The 6,379-nt window shown below is 42.9% G+C and overlaps 1 protein-coding gene across 1 annotated transcript in view; it reads right to left on the bottom strand.

Moving 5' to 3' along the window:
* Window positions 1-180: 180 nt before the first annotated feature.
* DECR2 (2,4-dienoyl-CoA reductase 2) overlaps window positions 181-6,379 on the bottom strand; it is a 13,656-nt gene continuing 7,457 nt past the window's right edge. Inside the window, exon 9 of the mRNA XM_015591197.2 lies at window positions 181-1,781. The gene's annotated coding sequence lies outside the window, so the exon portion shown is untranslated. The remainder of the gene's footprint in view (window positions 1,782-6,379) is intronic.

Consider the following 6,379-nt stretch of genomic DNA (forward strand, 5'->3'; position numbering starts at 1 on the left):
GTATACAGACAAAGCTCGATTTGATCACAAATCTTTTTAATGCACATTTTTTTTAAACTGGAAGGAAAGACACCAAAATTACAGTAGACATCACCTATGATTTCCCCATTTTTGCTAGTCTGATGAACTTAAGATGGCTTCTCATCTTATTCAGAATTCACTGAATGCTAGAGTGGTTGAGCATTTCTTACTGTTTATTAACCAACTTGGATCCCACATCCGCGAACAGTTATAGCACTTGCTTATTTTTCTATTAGATTCTCTGACTTTTTCTTTAGATAAATCTTTCATCAGTTTTTGATGTTGCAAAATCGAAAATATCTTCTCCCTGCCTATAACTCCTTCATGAACTCTGTCTATTGGAAAGATTAGACAGAAATCTTTCATTTTGAGTAGTCAAACCCATTAGTTTTATCGTTGGTGGCTTTGCTAATCATAAGGAAAGGATGGACTGTTCTACAGCTGATGCCAATTATCTATACAAAAACCTCACAACCAGATCCCTATGCCACATCAGATACAAAAATAGAGTAATCAAAGGCACAAAAGTGGAAAGTAAAACTTTAAAACTTAGAAGACATTTAAAAATATGCTTATGATCTTACAGCAGGAAAATTTCTTACACAAGAATAAAAATCACAAACCATTAAGTAACATAATGATTTAAATTTAAATACATTAAAATTTGAGGCTTCCAAAAGTATAGGGACTCAAGTCAGACTGGTGGGGGCTGGAGGAGAGGGGAATTTAGAGTGAATGAACTATTCTATATCTTGGTTTTAATGGTAGCTCTATAATTGTATGTGTTTGTCAAAACTTACAAACTGCACACTACAAAGGGTGAATTTTACTATGTGTAAATTATACTTTAGTAAAAATTAATTTTAAATTAGCCTTCTATTTGACAAAAGACACATCATAGACTGGTGTGTTAGTCTGCTCACACTGCTATAACCAAATAGCATGTACTGAGTGGCTTAAACAACAGACATTTATTTTTCACTATTCTGGAGACTGGGAAGTCCAAGGTCAAGATGCCAGCAAAATCGTTCCTGGTGAGAACTCCCTCCCAGCTTGCAGTGAGGGCCTCCTTCTAGGTGTGTTCTCTCTTCCTCTTCTTATAAAGCCACTAAATCCCATAATTGGGGCCTCACCCACGTGACCTCATCTAACCCTAAATACCTTCCAAAGGCCCCATCTCCAAATACCATTGGGTTTGGGGGTAGGGCTTCAACTAACGAATTTGGGGGACACAATTCAGTCCCCCAAAAGCAACTGGGAAGAGATTTAGAACAGATATAACTGACAAAGGATTCATTTCCAGAATACACAAAGAATTTCTCAAAAACCAATAAAAGAACAGCCACCCAGTACAAAAGTGAACAATGAACATGAATAAGTTCCAGATGAGGAAACTCAAGTGGCCGATAAACATATAAAAAAGATGCTGAACCCTACTGGTACTCAAGGGAATGAGTAAAGATAGCATTTGACATCAATCAGACTAAAAATTAAGTCTGATCCAAGTACAGTGTGGGGATTCACATTAGAAATACGGTTAAAGGAAGGTCTGTATGCCCTTCAACCCAGCACTTCCACTTCTGTACCTTTCCAGGAGACATGTGGCACAGGAGACAGGAAAAGTATCTTCACACAGCACTGGCTTTCATAATTCCATGAAGAGACTGCTGACTGGCCGAGGTGTAGTCTATTTTGATGGAATATTATGTACCAGTTTCGATGAATGAACCACATCTGCACACATCAACATGGGCAGACTTCTAAAGCAAGTGAAAAAACAAGTTACAGAACACATATTGTGTAATAATCATTTCTGAGGAGTTTAAAATACATCCTCAATGACATCTGTTGTTTCGAATACCTTCATTTGTAGTAAAAATACCAAAACAAACATGGGAAGTTTGTTGAAGGGGACAGAAGAGGAAAGAAGTGAAAGGTAGAAATTTAACTATACCTGTAACATTAATTTCTTTAAGAGACAGACTAGGAGCAAACAGGGCAAAGGATTGACATCTGGTGATCCTGGTGGTGAATACATGGATATCTCTTGTTATGGTCTTGTTATTAAGTCTTGTCCACATATTTTTAAAATTCTGTAATTAAACACTTTTTAAATTAAATAAATCCTCTACCCAGTGTCAAAGATATCTGCCTATATTTGTAGTTACCCTTTTACATTATGTCTTTAATCCATTTGGAGTTTATTTTAATGTAGTGTAAATTGGGCCCTGACTTTATTTTTCTCACTTAATAAGCCATTTTCCCCCAAACTATTTGCTCTTTTTCCACCTATTAGTGAGGTCACCTCTATTAGCCATTTTATTGTAATTTGTGTCAAAAGTGGAGTAATGTTGGGAACCCAGATCAGAGAGTTGAAGAGCAGGTCCTGGCGATGTCTAAAGAAGCCCTCCTCCCAAGGGGGATGGTTCCAGATACATCTGTGGCAGGCCCTCCCCTCAGGGAACACTGAGGGCTGTGCTAAGCTGGATATGGGTGTTTGGAGTGAGCCCTGCATCCCAGAGCACGAAGCCCAGGGCAGAGCTAGCCAATGGTCCAATGGGAGCCTTGTGCAGAGCACTTTGGGGCAGCTGGCCAAGGGTGGCCTCAGTGGCCCTGGAGATGGACAACAGGAAAGGGGCTGAGTTCTATTAAGTAGAAAGAAGAAGGGAACTGCCACACCCCTTGATGGGTGTCAGGGTGAGGAAGGAGCAGGGCCACCAAATAGCCTGCACTGGGCACCCTAAAGAGGGGGTCCAGGACCCGGCCAAGTGCCCAGCACCTCTTCCTACTGTTCCCATCTTTTGGCCATGTTCCCCTCCTTCCTCCTCATGGAGCCTCTTATCCCACATTGTAACCCCTTTCTGGCTGGTCTCCCCCTCCCAGGCTCTGAGCTAGCATCCTGGATGGCTCACCAGTTCTTCTGAACTATCGCTTGAGGATAATGGGGAAAGAAAAGTGAGGGTGGGGGGATTGCCAAGGGATAGGAGGAAACGTTTTACAGGTGATGGGCATGTTCTTTATTGTGATCGTGGTGATGGTTTCATGGGTGCAGATATGTCAGAACTCATCAAATTATATGCTTTACATAAGTGCAGTTTACTGTGTGTCAATTATATCTCAATCAAACTATAAACTAAAACTGCCAGACAAATATTTTTAATTTACAATTTTGAAAACAAGATTAACATTTTGTAGAGAAAAGTCAGTTTTAGGTCTAGATCACACTCTCCCCCAGTAGCCTCTAGTCATTGAGAACACGGATCAGATCCACACTCGTGTTTTCTGATATTTTATTCAGTGGAGAAGAATTTTTTCTCACTTTCACATTTAATAAAGTACATTTCTTAGAACAAAAATAAAACATGAGTTTGTAAGGCACAATTTAATTCCTCCTGACTCAACTGAGGTTTGGATGGTTTTCCTATTTTAACATTTCACTCTGAAGTTGCTAGCACCTGCTCCCATCTTCCTGCAAAGACTGGTATCTCCGGTCCCCACCACGCCCAGAGCACTGTATAGCCCACATTCTGCACCCACATCTCCTCTGCAGCCAAAAATCACAGCTGGGGGAATGGCACCGAGGAGCAATGAAGAGAAGTATTTACATGGATTCAGAACTTCCTTTTTTATCCTCAGGTCACATTTTCCAAAGAGGTGAAGATCTAATCCACATTATTCTCTTCCCGTTGTGTAAAAATTATCCAAATTACATGTGATAGTGGAAGAGTTAAAAGTTAATTCTGCATATTTTTTATTCCTTCTTCAACAGACACCTGTCAAGGTACTGTCTTGTTGAAATGCTGTGACATACAGGTGCCCCCCCCCCCCGTAAAAAAAACACTCCAAAATCTGGAAATAAAGTTATCCTCTAAGAGATCAGTTAGTAAAATCTATACTAATTATATTTACCAGCCAAGGGAATAATGCAAGAGATAATCAGTAAATAAAGACTGAGTCCCATTGACCTCTGCCTGTTGACAAGGTGATGTGGTTCTCCCAGAGACCTAAACCAGAATCCAGTGTTAAATAGAAAAAAAGCAATGCACTGTCTGTGGGGGTTGCTTCACTGAAGGGTCCAGTTAGCATGAGCAAGGAAAAGGAAAGTCTAAAGAAGGTTTCAGTCTCCACCATGGTCCCTAGTAGAGAAGAGCTGAGTCAGGCAGAGTCTTGGCCCCAGACATAAGTGGGGATTATGGGTGGATCATCAGACGTAGGCAGCCTTGGCCATCTCCCAACTGGCTTTTGGTGGTTTCACCAGAGAGGGGCACCCAAGACTCATCCAATCACTGGAAAGGAACACACACACACACACACACACACACACACACACACACACACACACACACCCCCCAAACACGCACAAAAAACACACACACACACACACACACACACACACACACACACACACACACACACACGGACATTATCAGCTTGCTAGGCTACACATTGGTCTTCAGTGAGTTTATTTGCTGTAACTCAGGACCCATGTGGGATGGTCTGCTATAACACATTTTCTGAAAACAGCCTCTCTCCAACCAAGCCCATGGCTGCATTGGGAGTTGCCACATTCACATGATGCGATCAACCCTTGGTCACCATCTAATGAACAAGAGCTGGGCACTGACCCACACAGAGTGAATGTGCACCTTTCTCCAGGAATTTGGACATGAGTCTGTCAGGAGGAGGGCTCTCTTCAGGGGCCTGGCCTACAGCTTTTACATATGGCATCTGGGACCAGGATGTAGAGACAGCTGATCTGAATGGAGAGGAAGCTGCTGGCTCATAGAACCAGGTGCAGATGAAAGATGGGGTTCATTTATTCATTCAACAGAGCCCTGGGTCCCAGCTTCATCCCAGAGCTCCAGTACATCCTACCCTTGGAGCCAGGATCTTCCCTATACATCCTTCTTTTTGGATCTGAATAGCCAGAGTAGATTTCCGTCACATGCATCCAACAGAGACTGGCCTGAGTATCCTTAAGGAAATGCCCAAGGAGCCCATGCCCAGCCTGGGAAGTCCTGACCCTGGAGATCCCATCCACTCTGCTCGAGAGGACTGCCCTGGGCCTTGGCGAGAAGCCAGGGACCACAAGATGCTACCTTGTAGCCCAGTGTGTAGCCCAGACCTGACCGATAGGATAAGGACAACATAATGTGAGGGTCAGAGGACAGAGGAACATCTGCTGAGCCCTGAATTGTTGAAATTCTCCGAGAGTCATTATGTTTCTCTCTCCCTGCTTCAGTCTTCGAGGACAGGAAGCAAGGAGGAAAGGGGAAGTTCAGAAAGGTCAGTTGCACACATGTCTGGGTTTCCAGCCATAGCACTGGGCAAAGCAACGGCTTGGTGCACGTGGAAGAGGAGAAGTAAACAGAAGGGAGATAAGGTGAACGACTCCAAGTTACCAGGGACACACATGGGGAGAGCACGCCAACCCAGTGACCAAGAAAACATCGCACAAGTCCAGCACTTGAGAAACTGGCATTAGTGAGGGCAGGAGTCTGACCTGCAGGTCCTAAAGGACAAAGCTAGCATATACAAGACCGTTGAATTTTACCAAGTTACCACAAGAACAGGAGGAATCAGGAGAGAGAAATGCCCCCATATTAGCCCTGGTTATTGAAGGCAATTTTAAGGTTTTCTTTGCTTTAATACAAAGATGAATGCACCAGATGTTCATTACATCACAGTGACGTCTGCAGAATAACCTACGTGGCTCACAACATCATGGGGTTCATTTATTCATTCAACAGATATGGCATACAGTGTTTTTTAACCTGTGCATTTGCTTCCTGAGACGTCGGTGAAGATGTAAAAAAGGGGCTGCAAGACCATATCCAAAATGGTAATCTTTTTGTGGTTGGCAGCCTTCTGCTTTGGCTGATGTTTTATGTAGTTTTGAAAAGATTAAAGTAAACACCCTCATTCCATTGAAGGGGGAGTCAAGTTGGCAGCCTGTAAAACAGCTTCCACAACTAAGGTTTCAGAAAACTCTGACTAGAGTTCACATATAAAAAAATTATCCTTCCTTTCTGAAAACCTGGCATTTTCTAGGAGAATTTTAGAGAGCATTAACATGAAAAGGGATAATCTGTTTTCTGCCATTTGCTGAAAACAAGTGCCACTGCGGGGACTGATGTCACACTCTGTGCACCTAACCCTCCTCACCAGCCCATACCTGGGGCCTGCTAGCCTCATCACCCAGAAAATGATGCCTGCTGGGAATGGTTGTAACCCATGAGCCCCCAGAGGCTGCCCTAGACCTACAGGATGATAGCCTGGGCCGATGAACTAAGCCAAACAGGGTGAAGCTGATTTCTCACAATCAAATTGACCACTACATGCAGGCAATGAAAGAGTG

The sequence above is a fragment of the Pteropus alecto genome, unplaced genomic scaffold (genome assembly GCF_000325575.1).
Source record: "Pteropus alecto unplaced genomic scaffold, ASM32557v1 scaffold44, whole genome shotgun sequence".
Lineage (NCBI taxonomy): Eukaryota > Metazoa > Chordata > Mammalia > Chiroptera > Pteropodidae > Pteropus > Pteropus alecto.